We start from the raw sequence: 17,193 nt of genomic DNA on the forward strand, positions 1-17,193 counted from the left end.
AAATGGAGGCAAAGTATCAGATACAGATTTCAAAGCAGTGGTAATAAGGATGCTCAAGGAACTTAGTGAGAATGTAGAAATCATATAAAAGAACCAGCCAAAAATGAAGAGTACACTAACTGAAATGAAGAATAATCCATAGGGAATCAACAGTAGATTAGATGAACCAAGAATCAATTCAATGATTAGGAATATAAGGAAGCAAAAGAGCACCCAACCAGAACAGCAAAATGGAGAAAGAATCCAAAATCATGAAGATAGTGTCATGTGCCTCTGAGACAACTTCAAACATACCAACATTTGCATCATGGGAATGCTGGAAGGAGAAGAGAGAGAGCGAGGCACTGAAAACCTATATGAAAAAGAATGACAGAAACCTTTCCTAACTTGATGAAGAGACATATAAGTTCAGAAAGTGTAGAGTCCCAAACAAGATGAACTCAAATAGGTCCACACCAAGACACATCATAATTAAAATGTGAAAGGTTTAAGACAAGAGAAAAGCAGTGAGTTACCTACAGGAAGTTCCTGTAAGACTGCTGGCTGATTTCTCAACAGAAACATTTCAAGCCAGAAGGGAGCGGAAAGCAATATTCAAAGTGATGCAAAGCAAGGGCCTACAACCAAAATTACCCTACCCAGCAAAACTATAATTTAGAATCTAAGGACAGATAAAGAGCTTCTCAGACAAGAAAAAGCTAAAGGAGTCATCACCACCAAAGCAGTATTAACATGAAAAGAAATGTTAAAGATAAAAAGATAAAAATGTGAACAATAAAATGGCAATAAATACATATCTATTAAAAATTGAATCTAAACCACAAAATAAATAAGTAGAACAGAACCAGACTTATAGATACAGAGAACATTTTGACAGTTGCCACACGGGAGGAAGATTGGAGGGATGAGTGAAAAAATAGAAGGAATTAAGAAGTGCAAATTGGTTTTTACAGAATAGTCATGGGGTTGTAAAGTACAGCATAGGGAACACAGTCAATAATATTCCAATAACTATATATGGCATCAGATGGGTACAAGACTTATCAGGATGATCATTTAGTAAGTTATATAATATCTAATTACTGGATGATACACTTGAAACTAATATTGTATGTCAACTGTAATTGAAAATATCTATTAAGAATTTAAAAAATAAACATTTTTCCAGTTTCTATACTCATAGAATAATTTGCTATTAAATACATTATGTGAGGACATGGAAACATACAATGTAGTGTAGTCCTCTGGAAATCATGTCACAATATGGCAATATATAAGAAAATGCAGCATTATTCTACCTACAGAGTTTCTTTGTATTCAGCAAAGATAAGCTGTTAAAGCATATTTCACATAATGTTCTTTTTACCAGATGGCACAAAGGGACTCTGGAGTCCAGTTTGGTGGAAAAGTTTGTTGCAGGTTGTGGGATAGAGAAGAATAATAGCAAAACTCAAGGGGGAGGAGAGAGAACGAGGAAACAGAGAGATGAGCTAAGCAACAAGAACACCGTGTGCAGACAGGCTATTAGTCAGCCACAGTAAAGTGGAAAGATGAAATGTTTTGTGGAAGTGCAAGATTCAACAACTTGTGTAGAATTTTTCACTGCCATCATGCATGAAATGAGAGCAATAAAATTAAAGCGTTATTAGTAATGAGAAAACTGGATTTTCAATGCAACTAACTAACAGGATGATATAAAGGTAATTGGTCGTGAGAATGTTCAGCATTAGTAAGGGGTTGTCATTTTAAAAATTGCTTTACCATAATTAAATTACAAAAAGTCACTGTGTTTTATTGCAGCCCATTTCTATAGACAATATTAAAGGGAATAATATGTCAAACACAGAGTGGATATTATTTCCTAACAATAAGTATTCACATCAGGATATGTTCAATGCTATATTACTGGCACATGGAAGGTGCCTGGCATATACTGTATTCTCAATAAATATTTTTAGTAAATTAAAAATTCATACAAAGCCTTCATGAAATGCTATAGAAACAAAATATAATTTGTTACAAAGGGCATAATATGACTAGAAACATACTTACTGTACACAGTATTTATTTAAAAAGGACTCAATGTGGCATAAACTATATATACAGAATAATCACAACTCTACATATAACTCTAATATATTGCAAACTATTAACTAATTGTTATAATATTAATTACACTATGCAAATGATAGTTTGCTTAAAGAATGCTGGAAGTAAAAGGTGATTTTTGACTGTTTATATCACTTTAAAAAGCTGTTTAGGGACATTTGTAATCTGCCTTTATTTTCTAACAGCAAATAACAATATTTAAAATTATTCACTATACTCTAGGAAAGCACTAAAATTTGGGGGACAATTTTTATAGAATTAAAAATCGACAGCATGGATGGACCTGGAGATTATTATGCTAAGTGAAATAAGCCAGGCAGAGAAAGACAAATATCGTATGATCTCACATAAATGTGGAATCTAATGAACAAAGTGAACTGAGGAATGGAATAGAGGCAGGGGTCTGGTCGCAGGGAGCAGAGGGACAGCAGTAAGAGGAAAGGGGGGTGAGGGGATGGGCTCAGAGAAGGTAAAGGGATTAGTGAAATTATATATACATAATACAGAGATATAAATAACAGGACAGCAAATCCTAGAGGGAAGGGGGGAGGGAGCTAGGGGAAGGGGGGCAAAGAGGTTATAAAAAGGGACACAGGAGTGGGGGGTGAGGGAGTTATATTCAGTGGGACACTTTAATCCACATAAACACAATAAATTAAAAATTAATAAAAATAAAAAAATTGAGTTATGAAATATTTAAGAGCTTCATCAAAAGCTTTGGTTGAGAGACTCTGGGGAAGGTGTTCTTGATGACATTAACTTTATTTTTCTTTATACCTCTGAACTCCTACAGAATAGTGTTGAAGGGTAATAACACTCAGAAAAGAACTAAAACTGCTTCAGAAGGTGTTTAAAAGCAGAAATACAATGACAGAGTCATTCTTTTCTGTCCTGGCAATAATTGGTGTTCATGTGCTTTTATATGATTTTATTTATTTAAACAAATATCCTGAAAGTTTCTTATCCTCTATCCTCTACTTGAGTTCTTGCCTAGTGCCAGTATCTTGGCATTCTGCCTTAGACATTATGGAATAAATTAAAGGTAGAATTTTTTTAATATGATTTAAAATGAATCAGTATAGAATTCAAAGACTTTTCCTAAGAATAATTATTTCCTGCTTAAGTTTTTATACACTAACATCTTACCATTTAATCCATCCTTTTTTTCCTCTTTAGGCTGAAGAAAACCTCTAGAACAAGAACGAGAAAAACAATAGAAAGTATCTCATCTCAGTTTTATATCCCTCTTGCTGCTTAAAAATTTATAGATCCTGTTTATTTGAGTGATAAAACACATTAATAAATTATCACCTGAGTCAGCCATTTGAAACCTTGACTTTAGTTACTTCATTCCTGAATTTACAGTTTGCCTAAATGCCTCATGTGTGTTTATAGTAGTTAATTTTCTACACTTTTTTAATGTTACGAGGTATAATAAAATGTTTAAGTCATGTAAGTGAAACATGCCTTTTGCCTAACCTATAATTACAACTTTAGAATGTAGTTTACGATAGGAATCCTAATCCTTATTATTTTCAGGAAAACTAGAGCCTATTTTGGAACAATATGCAATGTGAAGATCTGCTGTATTTCACACACACACACACAAAAATGTTTCTGGTTTAAATGGAAAGAGCTAGAAGGGCATTTTCTGTATGTTATTGGAACTACTGAATCTTAAAGTGGAAGACTGGGCTTTTCAAAGAGTTATCAGCTAAAGTTAGGAGCTCCGTGGGTGCAAGGCGAAGGGCATAAAGACTCAAGAGCAGGTGCAGAGAAGGCGGGAGACACAGACCTCAGAAGTAACCGAGGGGCTAGAAGTAGATACTTTCCTGAAGCAAATACAGAAGTAGTCAAAGACTGACCTCTAATTACAGGGAAGTCCTGGCCTAACAAATAAAAAGTCTAAGAAGAAATAGTAAAATTAACATTTCATCTGAAAGGATTAAACCTGGCCATGATTATCCCAGCAATGGAAATAGCAACGCCCTTCCTGTCTGTAGTGAACCAGCCGGCGAGTCGGAAGCTGCTCAGGACCAAGGACAAAGGCAGTTCAATACAGTCACGTCGATTTTCTCGTCCCACTTGTCTGAGAATCATATGGAACCAGATGGCTGGAAATTACTTTAGAAATCACCCATCCCAAGTCTTTTCCATTTTTAAAGTTTTTTTTTATTTTTTATTATTGACTGATTTAAGAAAGACAGAGAAAAGAAGAAGAGAGAAAGAGAAGCGAAGCGTTCACTTGTCTTTCCACTTAGTTGCGCATTCATTGGTTGCATCTCCTATGTGCCCTGACTGGGATCAGACTCGTAAGGCTGGTGTTTGGGACAACTCCCTAACCAACTGAGCTGAGCTAACTGGCCAAGGCATCCAAGTCTTTTACTTTACAGATAAAAAAACTGAGGCGCAGGATTATCACTAACTTCTCCACTCACCCTGCCTGTAAGGGGTAAAATTCAGCCTAGAATCAAGTCTGTTTATACCTGGTACAGTATTCTCTGAGTCATACAAATATATAGAATCACATGCTAGAAAATTTGGAGTGGTTGTTTTCATATTAGCATGGTAATTTTCACTTAAATTTTGTGTATGTATTTCTAGGGCTGTGTGTGTGTGTGTGTATGTGTAAAGTTTAATAGTCTAAATCAGCAGTTTCCAACCTTTTTCGTCTCATGGCATACACAAACCAATTACTAAAATCTGTGGCACACCAAAAAGAAATAGGTATAATTTTGATTCATTCACACCAGATGGCTATAGTTTTGTTGGCTGTTATTATTTCCTTTATTTGATAATCTAGGATAAAAGGTTAGTACCCCTGACTAAATAGTCAGGTAATTTTGGATGGTTTCAAAATTCTTGCAGCTCACCAATGTGCCCGCCGCTGCAAACTAGTTGAAAATCGCTGGTCTAAATGAATAGATGATGCTTTTCTAAATAGTCCATGCCGATCACAGTGCCCAGATTGTCTCAAACCAATTTCACCCTTCCTAATTTTGGTGTGCTAATTTGGAAATATTCATGAGGAAGCTGCACAAATTCAAAATATCTTCTCAGGTAGGTCTTTCTTTCATTTGTTTAGCAATATTTAAAATAATTACTTGCCATTTTAATTTCTTTTTTTTTTTTTTTTTATTTTATTTTATAATTTTATTTTTTTAATGGGGTGACATCAATAAATCAGGATACATATATTCAAAGATAACAAGTCCAGGTTATCTTGTCGTTCAATTATGTTGCATACCCACCACCCAAAGTCAGATTGTCCTCTGTCACCTTCTATCTTGTTTCCTTTGTGCCCCTCCCACCCCCTATCCCTCTCCCATTCCCCCCTCCCCCCCGTAACCACCACACTCTTATCAATGTCTCTTAGTTTCACTATTATGTCCCACCTACGTATGGAATAATACAGTTCCTGTTTTTTTCTGATTTACTTATTTCGCTTCGTATCATGTTATCAAGATCCCACCATTTTGCTGTAAATGTTCCGATGTCATCATTTCTTATGGCTGAGTAGTATTCCATAGTGTATATGTGCCACATCTTCTTTATCCAGTCATCTATTGCTGGGCTTTTTGGTTGTTTCCATGTCCTGGCCACTGTGAACAATGCTGCAATAAACATGGGGCTGCATGTGTCTTTACGTATCAATGTTTCTGAGTTTTGGGGATATATACCCAGTAGAGGGATTGCTGGGTCATAAGGTAGTTCTATTTTCAGTTTTTTGAGGAACCACCATACTTTCTTCCATAATGGTTGTACTACTTTACATTCCCACCAACAGTGGATGAGGGTTCCTTTTTCTCCACAGCCTCTCCAACATTTGCTATTACCTGACTTGCTAATAACAGCTAATCGAACAGGTGTGAGGTGGTATCTCATTGCCGTTTTGATTTGCATTTCTCTAATAGCTAAAGAAGATGAGCATCTTTTCATATATCTGTTGGCCATTTGTATTTCTTCCTGGGAGAAGTGTCTATTCATATCCTCTTCCCATTTTTTTATTGGATTGTTTGTTTGTTTGTTGTTGAGTTTTATGAGTTCTTTGTATATTTTGGATATTAGGCCCTTATCTGAGCTGTTGTTTGAAAATATCATTTCCCATTTAGTTGGCTTTCTGTTTATTTTGTTATCAGTTTCCCTTGCTGAGCAAAAACTTCTTAGTCTGATGTAGTCCCATTCATTAATTTTTGCCTTCACTTCTCTTGCCATTGGAGTCAAATTCATAAAATGCTCTTTAAAACCCAGGTCCATGAGTTGAGTACCTATGTCTTCTTCTATGTACTTAATTGTTTCAGGTCTTATGTTTAGATCTTTGATCCATTTTGAGTTAATTTTTGTACAGGGGGAGAGACTGTAGTCCAGTTTCATTCTTTTGCATGTGGCTTTCCAGTTTTCCCAGCACCATTTATTGAAGAGGCTTTCTTTTCTCCATTGTGTGTTGTTGGCCCCTTTATCAAAAATTATTTGACTATATATATGTGGTTTTATTTCTGGACTTTCTATTCTGTTCCATTGGTCTGAGTGTCTATTTTTCTGCCAATACCATGCTGTTTTGATTGTCGTGGCCCTATCATAGAGTTTGAAGTCAGGTATTGTTATGCCCCCAGCTTCATTCTTTTTCTTTAGGATTGCTTTGGCTATTCGGGGTTTTTTATAGTTCCATATAAATCTGATGATTTTTTGCTCTATTTCTTTAAAAAATGTCATTGGAATTTTGATGGGAATTGCATTAAATTTGTATATTGCTTTGGGTAATATAGCCATCTTGATTATATTTATTCTTCCTAGCCAAGAACAAGGTATATTCTTCCATCTCATTATATCTTTTTCGATTTCCCTTAACAATGGTTTATAGTTTTCATTATATAAGTCCTTTACATTCTTTGTTATGTTTATTCCTAAGTATTTTATTTTTTTTGTTGCAATCGTGAAGGGGATTATTCTTTTGAGTTCCTTCTCAGTTGTTTCATTGTTGGCATATAGAAAGGCTATTGACTTCTGTATGTTAATTTTGTATCCTGCGACCTTACTGTATTGGCTTATTGTTTCTAGTAGTCTTTTTGTGGATTCTTTGGGGTTTTCGATGTATAGGATCATATCATCTGCAAAAAGTGATACCTTTACTTCTTCTTTTCCGATGTGGATGCCTTTTATTTCTTTGTCTTGTCTGATTGCTCTGGCTAGAACCTCTAGTACCACATTAAATAAGAGTGGAGAGAGTGGACAACCCTGTCTTGTTCCTGATTTAAGGGGGAAAGCCTTCAGTTTAGTGCCATTTAATATGATGTTAGCTGATGGTTTATCATATATGGCCTTTATCATGTTGAGATATTTTCCTTCTATACCCATTTTGTTGAGAGTCTTAAACATAAAATTGTGTTGTATTTTATCGAAAGCCTTTTCTGCGTCTATTGATAAGATCATGTGGTTTTTGTTCTTTGTTTTGTTGATATGGTGTATTACATTAACCGTTTTACGTATGTTGAACCATCCTTGAGATTCTGGGATGAATCCTACTTGATCATGATGTATTATTTTTTTAATATGTTGTTGTATTCGATTTGCTAGTATTTTGTTTAGTATTTTAGCATCTGTATTCATTAGAGATATTGGTCTGTAGTTTTCTTTTTTTGTGCCATCCTTGCCTGGTTTTGGTATGAGGGTTATGTTGGCCTCATAAAATGTGTTTGGAAGTATTGCTTCTTCTTCAATTTTTTGGAAGACTTTGAGTAGAATAGGAACCAAGTCTTCTTTGAATGTTTGATAAAATTCGCTGGTATAGCCGTCAGGGCCTGGACTTTTATTTTTGGGGAGGTTTTTAATGGTTTTTTCTATTTCTTCTCTACTGATAGGTCTGTTTAGGCTTTCTGCTTCTTCTTGACTCAGTCTAGGAAGGTTGTATTGTTCTAGGAATTTATCCATTTCTTCTAGGTTGTTGAATTTAGTGGCATAAAGTTTTTCATAGTATTCTACAATAATTCTTTGTATATCTACGGTGTCCGTGGTGATTTCTCCTCTTTCATTTTGGATTTTGTTTATATGAGTTCTTTCTCTTTTTTCCTTGGTAAGTCTTGCCAAGGGTTTGTCAATTTTGTTGATCTTTTCAAAGAACCAGCTCCTTGTTCTATTAATTTTTTCTATAGTTTTTCTGTTCTCTAATTCATTTATTTCTGCTCTGATTTTTATTATCTCCTTCCTTCGGCTGGTTTTGGGTTGTCTTTGTTCTTCTTTTTCTAGTTCCTTAAGGTGGAAAGTTAAGTGGTTCACTTGGGCTCTCTCTTGTTTGTTCATATATGCCTGAAGCGATATGAACTTCCCTCTTATCACTGCTTTTGCTGCATCCCATAGATTCTGATATGTCGTATTGTCATTTTCATTAGTCTGTATATATCTTTTGATCTCTGCACTTATTTCTTCTTTGACCCATTCATTTTTTAAAAGTATGTTGTTTAGTTTCCACATTTTTGTGGGATTTTTTTCCTCTTTTTTGCAGTTGAATTCTAGTTTCAAGGCTTTATGATCAGAAAATATGCTTGGTACAACTTCAATTTTTCTGAATTTGCTGATATTGTTTTTGTGGCCCAACATATGGTCAATTCTTGAGAATGATCCATGTACACTGGAGAAAAATGTATACTCAGTCACTTTGGGATGAAATGTCCTGTAGATGTCTATCATATCCAGGTGCTCTAGTGTTTTGTTTAAGGCCACTATGTCTTTGTTGATTCTCTGTTTGGATGACCGATCTAGAGCCGTCAGCGGTGTATTGAGGTCTCCAAGTATGATTGTATTTTTGTCAGTTTTTGTTTTAAGATCAATAAGTAGCTGTCTTATATATTTTGGTGCTCCTTGGTTTGGTGCATATATATTAAGAATTGTTATGTCTTCTTGATTCAGTGTCCCCTTAGCCATTATGAAATGGCCATTTTTGTCTCTAAGTACTTTTCCTGTCTTGTAGTCAGCATTATCTGATATGAGTATTGCTACACCTGCTTTTTTTTGGATGTTATTTGCTTGGAGTATTGTTTTCCAGCCTTTCACTTTGAATTTGTTTTTATCCTTGTTACTTAGATGAGTTTCCTGTAGGCAGCATACAGTTGGATTTTCTTTTTTAATCCATTCTGCTACTCTGTGCCTTTTTATTGGTGAGTTTAATCCATTTACATTTAGTGTAATTATTGATACTTGTGAGTTCCCTATTGCCATTTTATATCTTGCTTTCTGTTAGTTTTGTGTCTTGTTTGATCCTTCTCTTTCGTTTTTCTGTCTTTTGTTTTTATTTGGTTGTATTCCATACATCTTTCCTCTGTTGCTATCTTTTTTATCTCATGTGCTTCTGTGGTGGTTTTTTCAATGGTGGTTACCTTTGAGTAATGAAAAGGGTCCCTACCCTGTTCATTGTAGCGAACTATTTTGTGAGTACTTTTGCACTCCATCGTCCTTTGCTACTGTTAATCTCCGTCTTCTCCCCCTCTTTCTTTTTGTTGTTGTCACAGTTTAAATTTGGTTTTATTGTGTTCTTCTTGGAGCTTTTACTTGTGGCTCTGTTTTTTTTTTGTTCTTTGTATCTGATTGGAGAACCCCCTTTAGTAATTCCTGGAGTGGGGGTTTTCTGATGATAAATTCCCTCATCTTTTCTGTATCTATGAATGTTTTTATTTCTCCTTCGTATTTGAAGGATAGCTTTGATGGGTATAGTATTCGTGGCTGAAAGTTCCTCTCTTTCAGGACTTTAAATATTGGGGTCCACTCTCTTCTAGCTTGTAGAGTTTCTGCTGAGAAATCTGATGATAATCTAATGGGCCTTCCTTTATATGTTGTATTCTTCTTTTCCCTGGCTGCCTTGAGAATTTTTTCTTTGCTGTTGGTTTGTGTCAATTTCATTATGATATGCCTTGGAGTAGGTTTGTTGGGGTTAAGAAAACTTGGAGTTCTGTTTGCTTCTTGAACTTGAGGCTTTAGTTCTTTCCACAGGCTTGGGAAGTTCTCATCAATTATTTGTTTAAGTATGTTCTCCATTCCATTTTCTCTCTCTTCTCCCTCTGATATACCTATTATTCTTATGTTATTCTTTTTGATGGAGTCAGATAATTCTTGTAGGGCTATCTCATTTTTTTTAATTTTTGAGTCTCTTTCTTCTTCTCTCTGTTGTGCCTCAAGTTGCTTGTCTTCTATTTCACTAATCCTCTCTTCTATCTGACCTGTTCTATTAGCTAAGCTTGTTACTTCGTTTTTCAGCTCGTGAATTGAGTTTTTCATCTCTGTTTGATTTGTTTTTATAGTTTCAATTTCCTTGGACATATATTCTTTGTGTTCATGGAGTTGTTTTCTGAGCTCCCTATATTGCCTTTCTGTGTTTTCCTGTATATTTCGGAGGATTTTTAGGATTTCTATCTTGAATTCTCTGTCATTTAGCTCCAAGGTTTCCAATATATTAAATTTTTTCTCCATAGATTTTTCCTCATCTAGCTGTGTTACCTCTCTTTCTTTTGTATCCATGATATTCGATTTTCTCTTCCTTAATGGCATCTGAGGGTGGTTTTGTTGATAGTATTAATGAGATTTAATAAAGAATAAAAAGTTAAAAAAAATAAAAAAATAACAAATCGAAAAGAGTTGTTTTTTTTAAGAAAAATTAATAATGAAATAAAGAAAAATAAAATAAAATAAAAATTTTTTAAAAAAGGAAATTATTCCCCCCCTCTTTTTTTCCTCTCCTCTCCTCTCCCCTCTTTCTTGAGAAAATCTTGTGGTGGACTGTGAGTTATAACAAACAATGCCTGTGATGGAGGGCCTGAATTGGGGAAAAGTAATAAAGGGGCAAAAAAGAGAGAAAGAAAAAAAAAAAAAAAAAAAAAAAAGAGCGTATGGACCCACAAAAAGCAAATAAGGAAAAAATTTGGGTCAAGAATAAAATGATTTGCTTTTAGGTGTTGGTTTTCTAAGAGTTATGATGAGAGGAATAAGAGGAAAATGGAAAAATGGGGGGACAAATTAAAAACTTACTATTGTATTTAGTGGAACAAGAACTAGATAATATGGAGAGCCAGGGATGGGAGCACTGCTAGTGAGTTAAAAAGGTGAAGTAAAAACCCCCCAAAATGCCACAAACATAGGTTTGAGTCCCAGATAAGATAATTTGTTTGTTATTGAGGTTTGAATGAGAGGAGATGTAAAGGAGAAAGGAAGAAACTAATATAGAGGGAGAAAAGAAAGAGAGAGAGAGAAAAAAAGAGGGAACCACTAAAAGAAGAAAAAAGAAAGGAGAGAGAGAGAGAGAGTTAAGGGTTTTGGAGTGCAACCCTCATAGAGAGAAAGGAAGAGAAGAGAAATGATAATGGGAGATGTAACACTTATGTGTAGTGTAGTTTAGGGAGAGGAGAGAGTAAGACCGGTAGAGAGTTAATCGGCCAAATTGGAGGAGGAAAAAAAAGTCTCAAGAATGAGGATAATAGAAACAAACGAACAAATATAATAAAATGGGATAGGTTATAAAGTCTGCAGATTATTCTTGATTTTGAGAGGTTATCTTCTTGCTTTTTCTTTTCTCTCCCTCTTCCTGGTCAGTGACTCTGTACCCCGGGTTCTGCCCCTTTGGCACGCTCAGGTAGAGGTTTGCAGTTGATAAGTCTCTATGGCAATGTCATGTATTGTGCTTTATTCTCATTGGGAGTCGAGGCTCATTAGCATTTATAGGCTCCGACAGTGAGAGAGTCCGTGTTCCTGGAGCCTTTCTCCTAGTCTTTCCTTCCTCAATTAGTAGCCTGATAGTCCAGGTATGGGGTTGCTGCTGCCTCTGCCTGGATAGTAAGAGGCTCAAATTGCTGGCAACTCCCCACTCTATTTCCACTCAGCACAGGGCTCTGGGTAAGGCTCAGTCAGTCAGAGCTGCTAGCATAATCAGGCGGGCTTTCCGCCCACTCGAAGACCTCTGGCTCTGCCACTCTATCCGGTAACACAAGCGGGCGCCCACTTCCGGGGCGCTTGGAGGAAACTCTCACTCACTGTCTGCAACCAGGATATCCGGCCAGCAGTCTCACGCTCTGAGTGAAACCCCCAACCGCAGGGAAAAGTTGCAGCGTTGGAATTGAGTCTCGCTCCGTCCCCGTGTGCGGCTTTTGCAAGGCGCTGGGGCGGCCCGAGATTCCGCTTTGGCCCACACAAAGGCCCCTGACTCTGCCCCTCTGTGCGATAACATGGGCGCGCACTGCCGAGGCACTCGGAGGAATCGCTCACTCCTTATCTGCGCACGCAAACCAGGATATGAGGCCGGCTGCGTTTCGCTCTGAGTGAAACAGCCTCCAGCACGGAAAATCTCCACCGTTGGGATTAGTTCTCACTCCCTCCCGTGCGTGGCTTTCCCAGGGCGCTGGGGCTGCCCAGAGACTCTGCCCTCAGCCCACAGAAAGGCCTCTGACCCTGCCTCTCCGTGGGGCAACACGGGTACCCACTTCCGCGGTTTAGGAAGAAATCTCTCTTCCACTAACTGCGCACCGACCAGGAGACCGGGTAAAATGGCCGCTCCGCTTGTCTTTCTTTGTTTGGGTTTGGCGCGAGTGTTAGCTTGTATTGCCCGGGTTGCCACAGGATCAGATTTTCCTCGGCTTGGATCTCTGAGCCACAGCCTGGTTCGGCCGTTTTTGCTGCGGCAGCCTGGATCTATTCACCCCCTTTGCCCGCCTCAGTTTCTATATTCACAGTTACCAGAAAAAGCTGCCCTGTTTAGGTTAGTGAGGAAGGCGGAGCATTTCTTACTCCCTATTTCCTTCGGGGTTTGGTTATATATTTAGCCAATTTTTCACTCAATCATACCTTTGGGTGTATTGCGAAGAATCTGGAAGCTCCAAGTATAGGTTTTTCTGTTTCTGGTTGAAGATCTTGTTGAGTTTTGGGGGAGATTTATCGGTATCGCTTCCTACTCCGCCATTACTCTGACGTCATCTCTCTTAATTTCTTTATTACAGCAACTTTCTTGTCTGGTACTTGAGAATTCTTCTTTATTTGTTATTTCTGTGTTGTTTTGTGTTTTCTTGTGTTTCATTAACTTCAAAATGTCAACAGTTTTGCTAAGTTGATTTATTTTTTCTTATTTGGAGGTATGTTCAAGAGGAATGGGAATTTAAAAGAAATGTATACTATTTTTGAGATTTTATGAGAAAGCATCAATCAGGGAAAAGCTGTTATTGTTAGAGAATGTTTTGTCTATATTTAGGCAGAGATATGAAGAAAAGCTAAAGTAAAGGTTAAGTTAAAGTGATAGGAGAAGATGCAGATACTTATTTTATGACCTCATATACTAAACTGAAATATTAAACCAAATGAGAAATTGAAAAATGAATTTTAATTTGGAAACAATATTTTCATTTGTTTTCCTTTTCTTTCCTTTTTTTTTTTTGAAACAACTCTGACCTGCCAAGGACTATTACAACCCCTTGATGTAGTGGAAAGATTGTGAACTTTGGAGTCTGAGTGCAAATATTGGTTTAACTCACTTTACACAATGTTGGGACAATTTCTTATCCTCCCTCAGTCTCAGTTTCTCTCTTCGAAAAGTAATAATATGCTTTTGGATAGCATTGAATTTGTACAGCATTGGGCATAGCAGTCTTCCCTAATGCGGACTGCTAAGGAGCTGCAATGAGAAGTTTCTGAACTGGCTTCCGTACCTCCTCCTGGAGCCAGCTATCAACGTCCAATTCAATCTTCAAGGTAGTTGGCCTTGGTCCCAGGTCTTATAAAGATATTGGATCCCTAGTTCTGTATCACCGGTCTGCCCAGCTGGAGCTGTTGTGATAAATGCTAAGGGCAAGTTAACTAAATCTCAGGGTAGCTACAGATTTCCCCAAAAACGTATCTGTTAGAATCTTGGTTGAACTAAATGTTGGCCAAAACCTTCTGCCTATTTATCTGTGGATCCTAAATATTTTATACTTCAGCTCTTTCTACCTCATCTTACTGTGCTGTGGGTTTTGGGAAGGGAGTTAGCTATTGAAATTTACCTTGTTATAGACAAAGTAGCTTTTCTTTATTTTACAGAAAGCTCCACTTCTGTCTGGGACTAGGCCGTTTCTCCATGTCAAGCTACTAATATTTAACCTGATGTACATTAAAGGGGCACCACAGGGAAGTCACAGAGTTCATATACATACTTTTCTGTGGACTACAATTAAGTTAGATAAAAATTAAACATTTTTTTAATGAATAGGGTCTGGGAAGTATATATTAAGCAAACAATTTTAAGAAGATAGCTAGAAGAACTTGCTTTTGGATTTTGCTATGTTCCTTCTTATTTTGTTTAGATTTTACAAGGCTTGTTGACCATTTGTGTATGGGTCCTCACAAGGAGGTGTGGTAGTTTTTTGTTTTGTTTTTTTTTTTAAATCAGGATTTGAATGCACACTTTACTTTCAAAGTCTAAATTTTAGTTTCCGTTATCTTTTATAACTTGCTCAGGGAGAATTTATGTATGCAAGTGCAATGGAGCTTTGTTCCTTAATGTCAAAAAAGTTTCAATGTTCATTTTCTAGTGAAATGCACATATGGAACATATTTTCATTTATTCATTCCACGGGTAGTCTGGGATGGAAGGCTATATATTTTGACAAAGAAACGAATTACTTTCTGGAATCTTAATTAGAAGGCAGTTCTTGACTTTGATCATTGCCTTTGCATTTAAGAAAAAGATGCAACTCTACCAAAACAGATATTCCCACACATAGATATTAAATCTAAGGAAAATTATATAAAAATCAACCATTTAAGTTTGCAAAAAAGCAAATGAAAGCTATTTTAAAACTGTGTATGCTAGCACAAAGGAGAAGGAAAAGCTATAATATTTAATTTTTGCTGCTATGTTTCTTGTTCATATATCAGTTATTATCAGGAGATAATTTGGGGCAAAAAGATTTTATGACTTCCTTCGCCTGCAGATTGCATATGTACATAAGTATATTAAAATTTTCCTACAGTTCTCTCTTTGAACTTATAACTTCAATTGTTAAAAGTTTTTCTTTTTGTTTTATTTTCTTATATTTGGTCAAAATATGCTTCCCGGAATTTCCACCATGGATTTTCATGGATCCACTGGAAGTCAGTAAAATTGGGGACACATTCTCACTGTCAGTGTGACAATCTACAAGATATGAACTGCATCTGAGTGTAGAAAATAAGTTGTTACATGTCCGTTTATCCTGCTCACTCTTTACTCCCCCCTTCCTCAAGAAGTACCGGGTGTTACTGAAGAGACAAGAATGATAGAAATGGAACACTAAACAATATGTCCATGTGTAATTGAGCATGAAATCGCTATAATATATAAATATATATGTTGATTTGAGGTACATGTTACAGAATGCATGTTGTGAATTTAATTTAAAACTCAGTATTTTTCAAAAACATTTTGTGATTTCCCCCTGCAATACGAGCTTTCTGGTTAGGTCATTTCTGTTAATGGCTTCTCTCACTCTCTCTTTCTTACAGCGAATCAGTTAGGAGATTCTACTGATTCCATTCTAGTGTTGTTGAACATCTGAACCCATTCTTTCCTTTCTTGTTCCAGCCCAGGCCCTCCCTGACTCTTCCCTGAGCTGCAGCATTCTACTACCAACTGGTCTATTTAGCACAAGTTATGTGCTAAATTTGGTTTTTAGACTGCGTCTGGTTTAACCTTCCAAGTAGAGCTCTGATCAGGAAATTGCCTTGTTCAAATACTTTCAATAATTCCATATTTCCTGGAGATTCATGTCCAAGCATCCTTTCATTGGAAATTAATATTGTCTATGACCAAGCTACACTGTGACTAACTCCTGTGTTGCTCCTCACTACCCGGCTTAACAAACGCTAAGGCCCTGCCAGATTTGATACGTGAGACTTCTTTCTGCACTTCCCACCTCTTGTCTTTGAGCAACGCTTCAATTTAGTCTCTTCTAGAATTTTAATCATCTTTCAATACTTAGGCCAGATATTACTTTTACTTCTCTTTTACTTGTGTTTCTACAGCTAATTGTGGCCATTTTAAAATACTCATAATCTTTTGCTCTGTTTATATGAACATGTTTAATCTTCCCCACCATATTACAAACTCCTTGAGAGCAGTTTTTACATAGTACCTTACGTAGCATAGTTTAAACATGTAGATACAGAATGCTTTTTAATTTTAATTTTATTTATTTATTTATTTATTTTTTACAGAGACAGAGAGAAAGTCAGAGAGAGGGACAGACAGACAGGGATGGAGAGAGATGAGAAGCATCCATCATCAGTTTTTCACCGTGGCACTTTAGTTGTTCATTGATTGCTTTCTCATATGTGCCTTGACTGTGGGGTTACAGCAGACCGAGTAACCCCTTGCTCAAGCCAGTGACCTTGGGTCCAAGCTGGTGAGCTTTTTGCTCAAACCAGATGGGCTTGCGCTCAAGCTGGCAACCTCGGGGTCTCTAACCTGAGTCCTCTGCATCCCAGTTCAACGCTCTATCTGCTGCGCCAGCGCCTGTTCAGGCTACAGAATGCTTTTTTAAAAAACTCAAGAAATTACCGCGAATTGGAATAGCAGATTTGGTTTCATAAAAAAGGACAGTTTGAGTTTGGGCAGAAGAAAATTTAAAGGAAGATTTTTATGGCAAAAAGTATATGTACTAAAAGGAAATCATCGTGAAGAGAGATTTGTGTTGAGGGTAGAGTTGAAATTAAGTTCAAGTAATTATAAAGGAGTCTCATCATAGAGATCTTGTGAAACAGAAAAGTTTTAAAAAGTATAGGATGGTAGAGTAGAAAAAATATCCCAGCATGGGTCAGGAGACTCGTCACAGCTAATTTCTGATAGGTTATGAGACTTCAGTAATGATTTTTATGAACCTCAATTGCTATTCTGTAAAATTAACAGATAAGATTCAGTGGTTTTTAGTCTCTTCTAGCTTTAAAATTCTGCGCCTATAAAGAAATAATGGGATACTCTATGTTTTTGAGCAATTAGTGGCATATAACAGCTGTGCTTAGGAGGATTGGAAGAAGATCAAAAAGGATAAAAAACTTTATAAATATAAAATTTTAGCCACTTTACTGTCTTATATAATAAAAAAA

Source organism: Saccopteryx bilineata, chromosome 8 (genome assembly GCF_036850765.1).
Source record: "Saccopteryx bilineata isolate mSacBil1 chromosome 8, mSacBil1_pri_phased_curated, whole genome shotgun sequence".
NCBI classification, from domain to species: domain Eukaryota; kingdom Metazoa; phylum Chordata; class Mammalia; order Chiroptera; family Emballonuridae; genus Saccopteryx; species Saccopteryx bilineata.